This window comes from Bos grunniens, chromosome 18 (assembly GCF_055505025.1).
Source record: "Bos grunniens cultivar Pamir isolate PY7600 chromosome 18, Bosgru_T2T1.0, whole genome shotgun sequence".
Lineage (NCBI taxonomy): Eukaryota > Metazoa > Chordata > Mammalia > Artiodactyla > Bovidae > Bos > Bos grunniens.
In genome coordinates, this window is record NC_141182.1 from 59327041 (window position 1) to 59334788 (window position 7748).

The following is a 7748-nucleotide window of genomic DNA, read 5'->3' on the forward strand; positions in this document are numbered from 1 at the left end:
AAAAAAAGTCTGACACTGTTTCCATTGTTTCCCCATGCATTTCCCATGAAGTGATGGGACCAGATGCCATGACCTTAGTTTTCTGAATGTTGAGCTTTAAGCCAACTTTTTCACTCTCCTCTTTCACTTTCATCAAGAGGCTTTATAGTTCCTCTTCATTTTCTGCCATAAGGGTGGTGTCATCTGCATATCTGAGGTTATTGATATTTCTCCCGGCAATCTTGATTCCAGCTTGTGCTTCTTCCAGCCCAGCGTTTCTCATGATGTACTCTGCATATAAGTTAAATAAGCAGGGTGACAATATACAGCCTTGACGTACTCCTTTCCCTATTCAGAACCAGTCTGTTGTTCCATATCCAGATCTAACTGTTGCTTCCTGACCTGCATACAAATTTCTCAAGAGGCAGGTCAGGTGGTCTGGTATTCCCAACTCTTTCAGAATTTTCCACAGTTTATTGTGATGCACACAGTCAAAGTCTTTGGCATAGTCAATAAAGCAGAAATAGATGTTTTTCTGGAACTCTCTTGCTTTTTCCATGATCCAGTGGATGTTGGCAATTTGATCTCTGGTTCCTCTGCCTTTTCTAAAACCAGCTTGAACATCTGGAAGTTCACAGTTCACGTAGCGCTGAGGCCTGGCTTGGAAAATTTTGAGCATTACTTTACTAGCATGTAAGATGAGTGTAATTGTGTGGTAGTTTGAGCATTCTTTGGCATTGCTCAATGAGATGGCTGGATGGCATCACTGACTCGATGGATATGAGTTTGAGTGAACTCCGGGAGTTGGTGATGGACAGGGAGGCCTGGTATGCTGCGATTCTTGGGGTCACAAAGAGTCGGACACGACTGAGCGACTGAACTAAACTGAACTGAATATGGTGAAGCTTCATGTTATTCTTCAAATCACTAGATGGCAGAATATTTATCTTGAAGAGAAAGCACACAGATGTAAAGTGTGTGGCAAAGGCTTTTACCCAAAGATCACAAATTCGGGAACACACTGGAGCAACACCTCCCAAATGCAATGAGTATAGGAAAGTCTTTATGTTGTCCAGGCATTAGGACTTGAGCAATCTGATCATGAGAATGTTCAATTTCTGACCATGAAGCCTAACCATGATGAAAGCTCAGTTTATGAGTCTTTGGGATGGACTGGATACGGATCTCAGGTTCCAAGTCAGTGATGGGAGCTTCTAATCATGCTATGCCAGCAAATTTGGAAAACTCAGCAGTGGCCACAGGACTGGAAAACATCAGTTTTCATTCCAATCCCAAAGAAAGGCAATGCCAAAGAATGATCAAAGTACCCCACAATTGCACTCATCGAACACTCTAGTAAAGTAATGCTCAAAATTCTCCAAGCCAGGCTTCAGCAATATGTGAACCGTGAACTTCCAGATGTTCAAGCTGGTTTTAGAAAAGGCAGAGGAACCAGAGATCAAATTGCCAACATCCGCTGGATCATGGAAAAAGCAAGAGAGTTCCAGAAAAACATCTATTTCTGCTTTATTGACTAAGCCAAAGCCTTTGACTGTGTGGATCACAATAAACTGTGGAAAATTCTGAAAGAGATGGGAATACCAGACCACCTGATCTGCCTCTTGAGAAACCTATATGCAGGTCAAGAAGTTAGAACAGTTAGAACTGGACATGGAACAACAGACTGGTTCCAAATAGGGAAAGGAGTACATCAAGGCTGTATATTGTCACCCTGCTTATTTAACTTATATGCAGAGTACATCATGAGAAATGCTAGGCTGGAAGAAGCACAAGCTGGAATCAAGATTGCCGGGAGAAATATCAATAACCTCAGATATGCAGATGACACCACCCATATGGCCGAAAGTGAAGAGGAACTAAAAAGCCTCTTGATTAAAGTGAAAGTGGAGAGTGAAAAAATTGGCTTAAAGCTCAACATTCAGAAAACGAAGATCATGGCATCTGGTCCCATCACTTCATGGGAAATAGATGGGGAAACAGTGGAAACAGTGTCAGACTTTTAATTTTTTGGGCTCCAAAATCACTGCAGATGGTGACTGCAGCCATGAAATTAAAAGACGCTTACTCCTTGGAAGGAAAGTTATAACCAAACTGGACAGCATATTAAAAGGCAGAGACATTACTTTTCCAACAAAGTTCCATCTAGTCAAGGCTATGGTTTTTCCAGTAGTCATGTGTGGATGTGAGAGTTGGACTGTGAAGAAAGCTGAGTGCTGAAGAATTGATGCTTTTGAACTGTGGTATTGGAGATGACTCTTGAGAGTCCCTTGGACTGCAAGGAGATGCAACCAGTCCATTCTAAAGTTGATCAGTCCTGGGTGTTCATTGGAAGGACTGATGCTAAAGCTGAAACTCCGATATTTTAGCCACCTCATGCAAAGAGTTGACTCATTGGGAAAGACTCTGATGCTGGGAGGGATTGAGGGCAGGAGTAGGGGAAGACAGGATGAGATGGCTGGATGGCATCACCGACTCGATGGACATGAGTTTGAGTGAACTCTCGAAGTTGGTGATGGACAGGGAGGCCTGGTGTTTTGAGATTCATGGGGTCACAAAGAGTCAGACAGGACTGAGCGACTGAATTGAAGTGAATAATGAAAAGAATGCCTATGAGATTTTGAATCAAACAGCCTGCTCTGAAACAAACCAAAGTGTGGGAGTTGGCTACTAGAAGTGCATCTAAGAAGATATTGCTAAGACTGATATATTTTGACATGTGTTTTTTAAAATAACGTGTAATCTGCCATTTTTGAATGTTTTGAAAATGTTGATTAGATCCCATGATTTGATGGGGGTATGGAGTTCATCCATAAATCCCAAATCTTCAGAAGACTGTATTTTTCAGATTTTGTTACCCACATTTGAGAGAACGTTGTTGTTGTTCAGTTGCACAGTCATGTTTGACTCTTTACAACCCCATGGACTGCAGCAGGCCAGGCTTCCCTGTCCTTCACCATCTCCCAGAGCTTGCTCAAACTCACGTCCATTGAGTTGATGATGCCATTCAACCATCTCATTCTCTGTCATCCCCTTCTTCTCCCACTTTCAATCTTTCCCAGCATCAGGGTCTTTTCTAATGAGTCGGCTCTTCACATCAGGTGACCAAAGTATTGGAGCTTCAGCTTGAACATCAACCCTTCCAGTGAATATTCAGGATTAATCTCCTTTAGGATGGACTGGTTTGACCTCCTTGCAGTCCCAGAGACTCTCAAAAGTCTTCTCCAACATCACAGTTCAAAAGCATCAGTTCTTTACCACTCAGCCTTCATTATGGTCCAGCTCTCATATCCATACATGACTACTGGAAAAACCATAGCTTTACTATACAGGCCTTTGTGGGCAAAGTAATGTCTCTCCTTTTTAATATGCTGTAGAGATTTGTCATAGCTTTAGAAAATAAAGACCTAAAATATATTACAACTTGCAAATAGACAGTGAAACATTCTAATTATGTTCACACTGAACATATAATCAACTTGAAATTACATTATGGAAATTATTTAGTGTAATTTCCTAAACAAGTTTTGGGGAAAGATACTTAACATTTGGGCTTCCCTGGTGACTCAGACAGGAAAGAATTCGCCTGCAATGAACAAGACCTGGGTTCGGTCCCTGTGTTGGGAGGATCCCCTGGAGAAGGGCATGGCAACCCACTCAAGTATTCTTGCCTGGAGAATCCCACGGAGAGAGGAGCCTGGCAGGCTATGGTCCATGGCGTCGCAAAGAATCTGAAACAGCTGAGTGACTAAGCACGTCCTCCAAAGTATAGAATATTTTAAAGAATGATGGAGCTCTCATTTAAAGAAAAAAAATGTTTTTTTCTCCTATTTTGCTTTCTTTTTTTAGGTTATCAATACGAAATTATGGATGCTAGGTAAATTTATTGTGATAATCGTTTCACAGTATATTTATCAGTTAATTTTTCTCTGTAGCTTAAACGTTCAGTTCACTTCTGTCGCTCAGTCATGTCCGACTCTTTACGACCCCATGAATCGCCAGGCCTCCCTGTCCATCACCAACTCCTGGAGTTCACTCAGACTCATGTCCATCAAGCCAATGATGCCATCCAACCATCTCATCCTCTGTTGTCCCCTTCTCCTCCTGCCCTCAATCCTTCCCAGCATCAGAGTCTTTTCCAATGAGTCAACCCTTCGCATGAAGTGGCCAAAGTACTGGAGTCTCAGCTTTAGCGTCAGTGCTTCCAAAGAAATCCCAGGGCTGATCTCCCTCAGAATGGACTGGCTGGACCTCCCTGCAGTCCAAGGGAGTCTCGAGAGTCCTCTCCAACACCACAGTTCAAAAGCATCAATTCTTCGGCGCTCAGCTTTCTTCAAAGTCCAACACTCACGTCCATACATGACCACTGGAAAAACCATAGCCTTGACCAGATGGAACCTTGTTGGCAAAGTAATGTCTCTGCTTTTCAATATGCTATCTAGGTTGGTCATAACTTTCCTTCCAAGGAGTAAGCGTCTTTTAATTTCATGGCTGCAGTCACCATCTGCAGTGATTTTGGAGCCCAGAAATATAAAGTCTGACACTGTTTCCACTGTTTCCCCATCTATTTCCTAGGAAGTGATGGGACCAGATGCCATGATCTTCGTTTTCTGAATGTTGAACTTTAAGCCAACTTTTTCACTCACCTCTTTCACCTTCATCAAGAGGTTTTTTGGTTCCTCTTCACTTTCTGCCATATGGGTGGTGTCATCTGCATATCTGAGGTTATTGATATTTCTCCCAGCAACCTTGATTCCAGCTTGTGTTTCTTCCAGTTCAGCGTTTCTCATGATGTACTCTGCATATAAGTTAAATAAGCAGGGTAACAATATACAGCCTTGACGTACTCCTTTTTCTATTTGGCACCAGTCTGTTGTTCCATGTCCAGATCTAACTGTTGCTTCTTGACCCGCATACAGATTTCTCAAGAGGCAGATCAGGTGGTCTGGTATTCCCATCTCTTTCAGAATTTTCCACAGTTTATTGTGATCCACACAGTCAAAGGCTTTGGCAGAGTCAATAAAACAGAAATAGATGTTTTTCTGGAACTCTCTTGCTTTTTCCATGATCCAGCGGATGTTGGCAATTTGATCTCTGGTTCCTCTGCCCTTTCTAAAACCAGCTTGAACATCAGGAAGTTCACGGTTCACATATTGCTGAAGCCTGGCTTGGAGAATTTTGAGCATTACTTTACTAGCGTGTGAGATGAGTGCAAGTGTGCGGTAGTTTGAGCATTCTTTGGCATTGCCTTTCTTTGGGGTTGGAATGAAAACTGACCTTTTCCAGTCCTGTGGCCACTGCTGAGTTTTCCAAATTTGCTGGCATATTGAGTGCAGCACTTTCACAGCATCATCTTTCAGGATTTGAAATAGCTCAACTGGAATTCCATCACCTCCACTAGCTTTGTTCGTAGTGATGCTTTCTAAGGCCCACTTGACTTCACATTCCAGGATGTCTGGCTCTAAGTGAGTGATCACACCATCGTGATTATCTGGGTCGTGAAGATCTTTTTTGTACAGTTCTTCTGTGTATTCTTGCCATCTCTTCTTAATATCTTCTGCTTCTGTTAGGTCCATACCATTTCTGTCCTTTATCGAGCCCATCTTTGCATGAAATGTTCCCTTGGTATCTCTAATTTTCTTGAAGAGATCTCTAGTCTTTCCCTTTCTGTTATTTTCCTCTATTTCTTTGCATTGATTGCTGAAGAAGGCTTTCTTATCTCTTCTTGCTATTCTTTGGAACTCTGCATTCAGATGCTCATATCTTTCCTTTTCTCCTTTGCTTTTCGCTTCTGTTCTTTTCACAGCTATTTGTAAGGCCTCCCCATACAGCCATTTTGCCTTTTTGCATTTCTTTTCCATGGGGATGGTCTTAATCCCTGTCTCCTGTACAGTGTCACGAACCTCATTCTATAGCTCATCAGGCACTCTATCTATCAGATCTAGACCCTTAAATCTATTTCTCACTTCCACTGTATAATCATAAGGGATTTTATTTAGATCATACCTAAATGGTCTAGTGGTTTTCCCTACTTTCTTCAATTTCAGTCTGAATTTGGCAATAAGGAGTTCATGATATGAGCCACAGTCAGCTCCTGGTCTTGTTCACTGTATAGAGCTTGTCCATCTTTGGCTGCAAAGAATATAATCAATCTGATTTCAGTGTTGACCATCTGGTGATGTCCATGTGTAGAGTCTTCTCTTGTGTTGTTGGAAGAGGGTGTTTGCTATGACCAGTGCATTTTCTTGGCAGAACTCTGTTAGCCTTTGCCCTGCTTCATTCTGTACTCCAAGGCCAAATTTGCCTGTCACTCCAGGTGTTTGTTGACTTCCTACTTTTGCATTCCAGTCCCCTATAATGAAAAGGACATCTTTTTTGGGTGTTAGTTCTAAAAGGTCTTGTAGGTCTTCATAGAACCATTCAATTTCAGCTTCTTCAGCATTACTGGTTGTGGCATAGACTTGGATTACTGTGATATTGAATGGTTTGCCTTGGAAATGAACAGAGATCATTCTGTCATTTTTGAGACTGCATCCAAGTATTGCATTTTGGACTCTTTTGTTGACCATGATGTCTAGTCCATTTCTTCTGAGGGATTCCTGCCTGCAGTAGTAGATATAATGGTCATCTGAGTTAAATTCACCCATTCCAGTCCATTTTAGTTCGCTGACTCCTAGAATGCCGACATTCACTCTTGCCATCTCTTGAACCACTTCCAATTTGCCTTGATTCATGAACCTGACATTCCAGGTTCCTATGCAATATTGGTCTTTACAGCATCGGACCTTGCTTCTATCACCAGTCACATCCACAGCTGGGTATTCTTTTTGCTTTGGCTCCATCCCTTCATTCTTTCTGGAGTTATTTCTCCACTGATCTCCAGTAGCATATTGGCCACCTACTGACCTGGGGAGTTCCTCTTTCAATATCCTATCATTTTGCCTTTTCATGCGGTTCATACTATTCATGGCGTTCTCAAGGCAAGAATACTGAAGTGGTTTGCCATTCCCTTCTCCAGTGGACCACATTCTGTCAGACCTGTCCACCATGACCTGCCCATCTTGGGTGGCCCCACACGGCATGGCTTAGTTTCATTGAGTTAGACAAGGCTGTGGTCCTAGTGTGATTAGATTGACTAGTTTTCTGTGAGTATGGTTTCAGTGTGTCTGCCCTCTGATGCCCTCTTGCAACACCTACAGTCTTACTTGGGTTTCTCTTACCTTGGAACTGGGGTATCTCTTCAAGGCTGCTCCAACAAACTGCAGCCACTGCTCCTTACCTTGGACGAGGGTTATTCCTCACCACCGCCCCTTCTGACCTTGAACGTGCAATAGCTCCTCTAGGCCCTACTGCGCCCACGCAGCCACCGCTCTTTGAAGGTAGGGTTGCTCCTCTAGGACGCGGCCCCTGGCCTCCGGCGTGGGATAGCTCTTCTCGGCCGCCGCCCCTAACCTCCGACGTGGGGTAGCTCCTCCCGGCTGCCGCCCCTGACCTCGGACGCGGGGTAGCTCCTCCCGGCTGCCGCCCCTCAGGCATGGGGTCCTCCCGGCTTCTGTCCGTGACCTCGGACGTACACCATGATATTTGTCATTGTAAGAGTTGCTTATACAACCCCCTTTTATGTCATTGTTTAAAGAGTTGGGTTTAGAAAGGGAAATAATTAAAACACGTTGGATAACAGAAACAATAACACAGTTTATAATCATTTAAACTGTCTTGCTCTTTTTAAGGCAGTGGTTAGTGACCCAAAT